Raw genomic sequence first — 10,157 nt, forward strand, 5'->3', positions numbered from 1 at the left:
CAAAGCTAAAGAGAACCTTGGTGCAAGTACTGAACTATAACATTTCAGAGTAAGTAGGAATCTGCTCAAAGGGAGAAGCTAGTGTAATATGGAAGTTGAGGTAGATACTTACAGAAGAAATAGGAGAAAGGAGAGAGCCAAAGATGTACTCTCTTTGCAGACATCACCCTATTTTGAATTCCACATCTGTGTGACAGCTCCCTGCACACCAGCCCAGCTAAGATATAATCTGGCCCTTGGTACGAGGTTATACAGCATTTCCAGGCTCCAGGCCAAGTGTGGAAGTAGATACTTCCAGCAATAAGTACTAATTAGAAAAAGAAAAAAAATATATAAATATGTACACACGTACACACATATGTTTTCAGGTAAATTTCAGTGGCTGAAGGTAGGTAAGTAGGTTAGTGTGGTTTAAGAAATATAAATGATATATTCTTGTTTATTTTCCAACCATAAGTTTTTATTGGAAATGGTAATATTAAAATTATGTCCTCTTATGTCACAGTAAGAATAAGTTACATTGCATATTCTTTTGGCATGTATTGTTTCATGTGAAACTGCAAAAACCCAACCAGGTAAGGAGAGTGGGCATTTTTTCCCCATCTAGACAAGAAAAATACAGAGGTTCAGAGAGGTTATGTTACTTGCCCAAGCAAGTCTGTATGGTGTGAAAGAAGACTTCTGACTCCCAAACAGGCGTTCTTCCTCTAGGCCCTGGTTCTCTGATAACGGTAATTGTAGGATGATGGCCACTCAGCTCTGTGTGAAGACGCAGAGATCACACACTTATCTTCTATTTCATGCCTGGCTCTTGCTTTTCTCCCTGCCCACCCTCTCTTCTCCAGCCTGTTTTCTCTGCACCAAAGGAATGAAGAACAGTGTTCAAATTAAACCTTGTTAATTTTTTTTTTTTTAGCTGATTTGGAACACTTGGCATAATAGTTTGAGAGTCTATTTGCTTATTTTACCATTTTACCCTTATATGAAGTGTTTTGGAAAAATACAGCTCTTGATCATGTAGATAGAAATCACTCACCAGCATTTATGAGATCAAAATAACCCTCATTAAGGCTATTGAAAATGAAGTGTAAATGGCCGTCTATCTGCTGCATTTATTTGACTTCTGCCCAGCATGGAAAGGAGAATTTTAGAGGAATTCCTAAAAACAGTAGGAAAACTGCAATGAATGGAACAGTATTGAGCAGCAGGGGAGCAGCAATGGTGAGGGAGGGGTTGGGCATGGGACATCGGCCCTGCTGTGGCTCTTCTAGGCCTGTGCTGTCCGTTATAGTAGTCACTAACCACACTATTTAAATTTAAGATAAAATCATATTAAATATTCAGTTATTTAGTCACACTGAGCACATTTCAAATGCTCAGTAGCCCCATGTGGCTAGTGACTACTGGATTAGTGCAAATAGAGAACATCTCTCTTGCTGCAGAACTTTTGTATTGCTGCCTTTAGCAGATGAGCAAAATCGCTCATACCATTTCAAAGTCATTTAAGTAAGGGAAGAACTATAAGCCATCTCCAAGGATCCCTTCCTCCCTTCCTCCCATCCTTTCTTTTGCTCTTCATTCCTTTGTTCCTTCCTCCTTTGTTCTTCCAACAAATATTTAGTGAGGCATTACAATGAGCCTGGCATTGCCCATGTCCCAGAGCTATGATAAGAAAAGATACGGCTCCTACTGGCAGACAGGTGACAATATAGTAAGGGATTCGGACCAAGTGAAAATGGGCAATTATGATCGAGTGTGAATAGTGCTATGTGGCTCCTAACCCCAGTTCTGGGGCCTCAGGTTTACATAGAGAAAGGGACATCAGAAAGCTGAGACCTGGAGGATCTGCATAAGATATCCAGGCCTAAAAGAGACAAGGAGAAGGAAGGAAGAAGAGTGTTCCAGATAGATGAAGAGGATGGTAGAAAGGAAGAAGAGGGTGGGTTCCAGGCACAGAGAGAAATCAAAGATAACCGGAGGGTGTGATGCAAGCAGAAAGAGAAGGGACTGCAGAAGTGAGCAGCAGCAGACCCTAAAGGGTTTTATAAGCCATATTAAGATGTTTGTATTTCATCCTAATGACAATGAGAAGTTCCCGAGAGATTTAACATAGGAGGGTGACTCTGTTATATTTGTATTTCTGAAAGATCACATTTGCTGCATCATGGAGAACAGATTCTGATTGGCAGGGCCAAGAGGAGGACAAGAGCTAAGGCAGAAAAACAAATTAGGAGGCTGTTGAGTTAGTTCAGATGAAGATGTGGGTTGGTGGTATGGACAAGGGTTGCCCAGGTGGCAAAGAGCAAAAAATTTTGGTTATAGAGAAATAGGAATCTCATGATTGAGTAGGGGATAAGGGAGAAAGAGAAATCAAAGCTAACTTCTGTATTTTTTTTTTTTTTTAGCAGGTAGATCATACAGTCACTTCTAGAGATGGAGAATACAACCAAAGAAGCTAGCTTAAGGAAAAAGTGACAGATGTAGATCTCCACTCTGATTCTCCTTTACAGGCAGCCTTCCCTGACCACTCAGATGATGACAGGCCCTAGTATTATTCCTTCTCACAAGACAGTGACCTTTCTTCATACAGAATGTAATTTTACATTTATTTCTGGGATCATCTTATTATTTGATTGCCAGTCTCTGTCCCTGGATGGCTAGATCTGTGACTCCAGAGGCTGTGTTTGATTTTGCTCACTACAGAAGCCTCACAACTACAGAAGCCTCACAACTACAGCACTATCTGTGACATGATATGGTGGGTTGGAGAGCAATATTGTAGCAACACCTCCCTTCTTTTCTCTGAGCACCATTTCAGGACAAAATAATTTTCAGCCTTTCATTCTGAGTTCCCAGCTTAACCTTTTGAAGGGGAGGAAAAAACTTTTCTCTCTATCCTTCTAGGTTTCTGGCTGAGACCTCTTCCCCACCCCCATAATAAAAGATTAACAGAAAAACAAGTTTAGTAACATAAATACCTCCTTTTAACAAGGAAGAGATGCAGGAAAACCTGAGGAACCCCTGTGATGGCCCAAGCCACCACCTTAAATACTCTCTCAGCTAAAGACAGAAAAAGATATTGGAGAGTGGGGCACCAATGATGGGAGGCTATCAGGAAAGCACAGTAAATGAGGGTAGGATTATTATGCAGAATTAAGTTGTTTCCTTCTTCACTGACAAGAGTTTCCAGAGATTTAGTCTTCCTCCTCTTCCTTGTACAGAGAGGAGACACCCTTATAAATGTAAAGGTCTTCCACCCAAGGGTCACTTCTTAATTTCAGAACTTCTCCTTTGCTGCTGTGTCTTAAAACTCATCAGCCTAAGGTAATCCTTATGCCAAAGAGGCGTGTTTTCTGGTGGCACAGTCTGCTCCGTGTCTCTTCAGTCCCACTGCCCTCACTGCCCTGTGAGCACAAATCTCGAGAAAGGAAAGGAAATTTTACTCGTCATTTATACACGAGAAATTAACTCCTTGAGTTGCATTTTTGTTTACAGTTTAAGCTTTGGGTCTCATTGCATTTAAGACTTTGGTGCTCCTGAAAGGTGGAGAAAAGGGTATTCTTTTGGAAAATGGGTTTCCTGTAGTAGATGACATTATACCTTGTATTCTGCTTTCTTGTACAGTCTAAAGCCCTTTCTGACCCTGGATATGAAAAGATCTCCCCTCCACAACCCCCAGCCATAACTCTCTCTCTCTCTCTCTCTCTCTCTCTCACACACATATACACACACACACACACACACACACACACGCTCATGTAATTTTCCCTGCTATTGTCAGGCAAGGCTTGAAAGTGGTGAAGATGCAGTGCAACTCAATCCTGCCTGGACACAGTATCATATAAGAAGCATGGACTTTGCAGTCAGAAGGACTTGTTTTATCTCAGCGTCACTAATTCTATTTGTAAGGTTTGGTCCATGTTACCTGAAGAAAACCATCAGTACTGCTTGTTAGATGAATGACTGAATGAACTCATTGCTCTGAGCTTTGTTCTTCTCAACTGTCAGGAGGAAAGACAATAGTGCTCACCCCATAGAACTCTCAGGAAGATTAAACGAGATCATAGAGCAAAAACACCTAGCACTTGATAAACAACTTTTTTTTTAAAATTTAAATGCAATTAATTAACATAGTATATTACTGGTTTCAAAGGTAGAGTTCAGTGACTCATCAGTTGTATATAACACCCAGTGCTTATTACATCATGTGCCCTCCTTAATGCCCATCATCCAATTACCCGATCCCCCCACCTCTCTCCCTTCTAGCAACCCTGTTTGTTTCCTATGATTAAGAGTCTCTTATGGTTTTTCTCCCTGTCTGATTTTGTCTTGTTTTATTTCTCCCTCCCTTCCCCTATGCTCCTCTGTTTTGTTTCTTAAATTCCACATATTAGTGAAATTATATAATTATCTTTCTCTGATTGACTTATACCCTCTATTTCCATCCACATCATTGGAAATGACAAGATTTCATTTTTTGATGGCTGAGTAATATTCCAGTGTGTGTGTGTACGTACACACATCTTCTTTATCCATTCATCTGTCGATGGACATCTTGGCTCTTTCCACAGTTTGGCTATTGTGGACATGGCTGCTATAAACATCAAGGTGCATGTGCCCCTTTGGATCCCTACATTTGTATCTTTGGGGTGAATACCCAGTAGTGCAATGGCTGGGTCATAGGGTAGTTCTATTTTTAACTTTTTGAGGCACCTCCATACTGTTTTCCAGAGTGGCTGTAGGAGCTTGCTTTTCCAATGGCAGTGTAGGAGGGTTCCCTTTCTCCACATTTTTGCCAAAGTTCATTGTTTCCTGACTTGTTAATTTTAGCCATTCTAACTGGTGTGAGGTAGTATCTCAAGAAATAACTTTCTGCCCTCCAGTTCTGCTCTCCCCTGGGAAAGGATAACATGAATGACATGGGAATGGAACTCAAATGGGGAAAACTGGGTCCAGCCATCTCTATGTACCTCCTCCTTTTTCACTGGTGTTCCTCCAACATCAATATAAAGCCCAGGGTACAAAAGCTCTGATGATGTTTAGTTCCTACGGATGCATTTAATATTCTCTGCTAGGTTCACACAAAATTTGGCCAGACTCTCTTGTTTGGTGAAGTAATTAACACGGCCATCCCTTCAAGTGTTGCCACAGTAGTTACCATGGTGATGAAATGAAAATGCAATTTGAATAATTCATAATATATCACTCTTCTCAGAAAAACAAAAGGAGTCCTTTTAGGATAACTGAATCATTTTGGTGATGTCTCAGTGCAACCTGTTACTCACTTGAATGATTCAGACAAAAGGCTCTAATGAATAGAAGATTAGACTGTTTGCATTTGCAACCAAATGTACCAAACACATTCCTAATGTGTTAATTAACATTTTCTCCAAATGCAAAAGAGAAACATTCCATCTGAGAAGACAGGTAAGAATCTGATAGTAATGCAGACTCATCTGACATTTGAAAAAAAAATCTTTGGAAACATGAATTAGGTAATCACAACATTCAAAAAAGAAAACTCTAAATTACTAAGTCATAGACAAGGTCATTTCTGGTAAACAATGATATGGATAAAGAAAGAATGGCCATTATGTAGGTACTCTAATGTTTCATGTGCTTGTCTTCAAGTTTTGTGGAGTTAAATAGAAAACATCCCTTTGAAATGTTTTTGTAAAAAATTTGGAGAAGTTTAAAATGTTAATGCCAGAACATTTGTATGACAATATGAAAAGCAACAAGGAAAATATTTTTCTGGGGGGGAATAATATATATAAAAATACAACGCCAAAGTCTCACATCCTTCAACCTCTGTGTCTCCCATTGTACCAAAGTTGGTCTATTTTTCCTTCTAAATGCCTCTCCACTCCCTAAGGTCTTTCTTCATTATCATCGTCACTTTCAAAGATCTCTGGGTCCATGAACTGACTCAGGTCAGAGAAATGGAAAGAGGATTGAGACATCTTGGAGCCCCCAATCAGATCTCTGTTCACTGGCTTTGAAATTTGTTGGGTTTCTGTTTTTGTCAATATAACTTGAGTAGGACCTTAGCAGGGGCCACAGCTGTTTTAGATGTAGGTATCCAATGACCAAAAAAAAAATTGTTTAGGATCCCTTTGGGCTAGAGTATTCTGATTATGATGGTAGATAAATGCCAAAGGGCACATGTGTAACCATGCCTGTCATGATTACATTTTGCTCTTTTTTTTTTTTTGTCACGTCAGAATTCTCTCATCTACATTGAAATCAAGGTGCTCATTTTTTCTTTAGCAACTCTCACTAATACTCCTTTTATCTTCCAAAAAACAGTTCCTGCTGATAGTTCCCATGCCATTGTATTTCTCAGGGTGTTGGTAAAATGGCTAGTTTCTGGGCCTTCGGGGGAGCTTAATTGGGGAATGAATATGGTTGGTCAGATTGGACAAGTCAACACTACACCAAATCTTCAATTTTCAATCTGGATTCCCTTATCTACCTTTGTCCAAAGAACTACTGGCATTTCACATTAATATTATATGGTCACCATATATTATTTAGGATTTCATTAACCAGTTGAGTAGATACATAAAACTACTTTCAGTTGTTTGACTAGCATGCTTCATGTAGAATTTCTGGTACCCATATTAATAAATCTATGTTGATCTACCCTTGACCAGTCTCTCTCAGAATCCATTTCCACATGTATTCTCAAGATTCTAGCAGCTACACATTAGCAGAGTACCAGAGATGTTTGCACATAAGCCTTTGCTTCCTTTTCTTTTCTGACTTGACCCTGGAAACAAAGAGGGTAAGAGAGTAAAACGTGAAAAAAAAACTAGCTCCCTTAGGAAGGTAACTCCCTTAGGTGAAGGAAGACCATGTCTTCAAGCAAGGAAGGATGGTCTCATTGATAGGAAGGAGCCTGGCAGAGGATGTTCAGTGAGAGGTGAGGAATCGGGGTACTCCAAGCTTTCCCAAACCTCCTGTATATTCCCAGGACTATTACCAGCCCCAAAACAATGGCAGTGAATTCAACAGATAATTTTCTGAGGCACCTGAATCAATACACAAAACATTTTTTTAGCTTGGTCATAAGCAGTCCCTGAGTTTCTTTCAGTGTCTTTCAGAATTTGGGGAACTGTTTTATTGTTGTTGTTGTTTTGTGGTGAGTTTTCCAGTACAGTGATAGAATAACATCAAACTCTGTAGTCCTTTACTTTTGTATTCCTTTAACTTTTCTATGGAAGTGGCAACTTGATCCCAAAAAGATTGACCTCCTTGGGCATTTCATTCCAGTTAAACAACAGTGAGAGAGGGAACTTAATTGGCTGATGTATCATTGTGTTCTGGGGTCTTTCAGATTCTCATGTTGATGAGATTCTCCCTGACTTCCAGCCAACATAGTCCATATATGTAATCTCAGGTCTTTCCTGTGCCATTTCTCTGAGGATGTTTGTTTTTGTTACCAACTAGCTGGTACTTGTCTTGGTGTCAGTCAGGATTCTAGATTGTAAGGAATAAAAACTGACCTGACCAACTAAAGTAGAAAATCAGTTTATTGGAAAGAATCCATCAGAAGTTTGACGAACCAGGGGCGGCTGGGTGACTCAGTCGTTAAGCGTCTGCCTTCAGCTCAGGTCATGATCCCGGGGGGCCTGGGATCGAGTCCCGCATCGGGCTCCCTGCTCTGTGGGAAGCCTGCTTCTCCCTCTCCCACTCCCTCTGCTTGTGTTCCCTCTCTCGCTGTGTCTCTCTGTCAAATAAATAAAATCTTTAAAAAAAAAAAAAAGTTTTTCGAACCAGTCATGGAGCATGGGCTGGAGCTGAAGGAGGTCACCTCATACCCACAGTCTGGTGATGATGCTCCCAAAGTTACTAGCAACACTGTGCATTCCCTGCTGCCAGGTCTTCATCCTCAGCACTGCTGCTGAGCATGCTCTACAGTCTCTCTGTAATGAATACTATCATGACAGACCCTCTATCTTTGTACCAAGTCTTCAGATTCAAAGTGCTAGGCGTGACCATCCAAAGGGTTAAACCTTCCATTAAGACTTACATACTGAGGGATTCTGCCAAATAGAAAGTGTACTTTCCTGTTATATAAACACCCCTTACCAACCTCCTATTTCCCACCAAATAAAAAAGCTTGCATTATAAGGTATCTGTAGACTTTGTAGTTTCTCCACTGTCATTTAGATAGAATTTCTGCCCTAAACGTGAAACTGGGTAAGGGACCTTTTGCCTTATGCTCCCAGATGATACGAAAAGTAATGGCCATAACAGTGTATGAGTTGGTCACATAGTGCCTGGGGGGAGGGCAGCAAAAATTCAGCTTCTAAAAGACACCACAAAACCCTCGATGGTAGAAGCTGCCTTATGTTAGTATCCTTACTACCTGGTGCTTGAACTATGTAGGCATTCAATGTTTATTTGCTAAAATAATGAATGCTCGATATGTCTAAGGCTAGTATCTTAAATGAGGATTGTGATTTGTATCCTATTCTAGATCCCCTAAGTCACTGCAGTAGAATCTGTTTTTAGATTACTTGCATTAGAATCATCTGGGGTACATGTTAAAATGCACATTCTTGAGATATACTCCAGACCTAAGCTAAATCAGAATAATTATGGGCCAGAATCTACATTTTAAGGAAGCACTCCAAATTATTCCCATACATACAAAATTTGAAAGCTTATGTTCTCTGGGACTATTACTGGGGGCTGGAGTTTGAGGATTTTAGCTAGCAAAAATTAGTGAGAATGTTGGGAATGAAAATAAAGCCTCATTTTTAAAGCTTTGGTATTTGTTTTAATGACTGATTTGTGGCTGTTAGGAGATCGGTTTTTTTTCCTATTGCATACTTAGTGTTACTTGGCGAGAAAGCTTACAAGTGAAAGAGTAAAATCCCAGTTTTATCTTTTTAATTAGGGTGTTCTCATTTCTCTTGCTTGTCTGGGCTGTCATCTGAAGCAAAAGAACAGAGAAAGCAAATCAGGGGATAAATCTATTTTGGCCACCTCTCAGCTACCCATGTTAATAAGCTCTCCTCAGTTTAGAGTAGAGAGGAAGAGAAGCGAGCAACCTACAGTGAAAATGTGAAGTGTTCTTTGGCATGACCAAATCCACACAGACTCTCACCAAAACAGGGCCTTTAGAAGCATGGGTTGATGGGAAGTATGCAAAGAGAAATCTTTCCTCCACCTTCTGGAATGGCAATCCTACATGTATACTCTTGGTTTCTTAACAAAAGTATAAAAGGCCAATCTCATATTTATATTCATATCATACTTCTTTCCCACCTCGTTCAAGCTTCACTCTTCTGCCTCCTCAGAGGGGCATGCCCATTTGACAGAGTTGGAAAATAAAGACAACAAATGTGATGAGTTTTTTTCCAATTCCCACAGCTAAATGCGGCTGCAAATCTATACATATGGTCAGACAGTAAAAATAAAATCTGTCACTACTACCATCAATTTCAAATCTTAATGTGCGTAATTAAGAAGAAAGTGCCCTCTTCTACCTGATTTGACAACAGAGATGAGTATGGTAAACAGTTGGGTCAGTCTGGTACACTTTCATTTTTTTTAAAGATTTTAGTTAGTTATTTGACAGAGACAGAGAGGGAACACAAGCCGGGGAATGGGAGAGGGAGAAGCAGGCCTCCCGCAGAGCGGGGAGCCTGATGTGGGGCTCGATCCCAGGACCCTAGGATCATGACCCAAGCCGAAGGCAGATGCTTAACGACTGAGCCACCCAGGTGCCCCCTGGTACACTTTCACATGCTGCTCTATGCTCATACAGACCCATTTCTGTATGTGTGCGTGCACGTGCACACTCCTATGTCTACAAGCAAATAGAGAAACACGTTTTTAAAAATGTAGATGGGGATTATGCTCTGTGGTTCTGTAACTTCCCTTTTTTGAGTATGTTTTCACCACACTCCAAAGCTTCTAGGAAAGAGGGAATTTGGTTGCTCAGCTGTGTTCTTTTCATGTCCGTACCTCTCAGTGGCCCTGGAAACTTGTTCCTCTGCAAATTGCCTTTGTGGGCCTCTAGGTTGCTGCAGGGGACATGCTCGGCACATTGGTGCTGCCACGGTGTCCTCCCCAGCTTTTAAACAGCATTTGTCTTCCTGTTCCTTTTGGCTCCTCTGCCATAGTTTTCTGGGTCCTACTCT

The 10,157-nt window shown here is 40.6% G+C and overlaps 1 long non-coding RNA gene across 1 annotated transcript; it reads right to left on the minus strand.

Moving 5' to 3' along the window:
• Positions 1-493: 493 nt before the first annotated feature.
• Positions 494-9,334, minus strand: LOC141374698 (uncharacterized). Its single transcript, XR_012381780.1, has 4 exons — positions 9,280-9,334; positions 3,926-4,001; positions 1,037-1,159; positions 494-855 (listed from the first exon to the last, which is right to left on the minus strand). It is a non-coding gene; the product is annotated as an uncharacterized lncRNA (long non-coding RNA).
• Positions 9,335-10,157: the final 823 nt, after the last annotated feature.

The sequence above is a fragment of the Callorhinus ursinus genome, unplaced genomic scaffold, assembly GCF_003265705.2.
Source record: "Callorhinus ursinus isolate GAN/ISIS: 27379988/994484 unplaced genomic scaffold, GSC_fseal_2.0 scaffold20, whole genome shotgun sequence".
In the NCBI taxonomy this organism is placed as follows: Eukaryota; Metazoa; Chordata; class Mammalia; order Carnivora; family Otariidae; genus Callorhinus; species Callorhinus ursinus.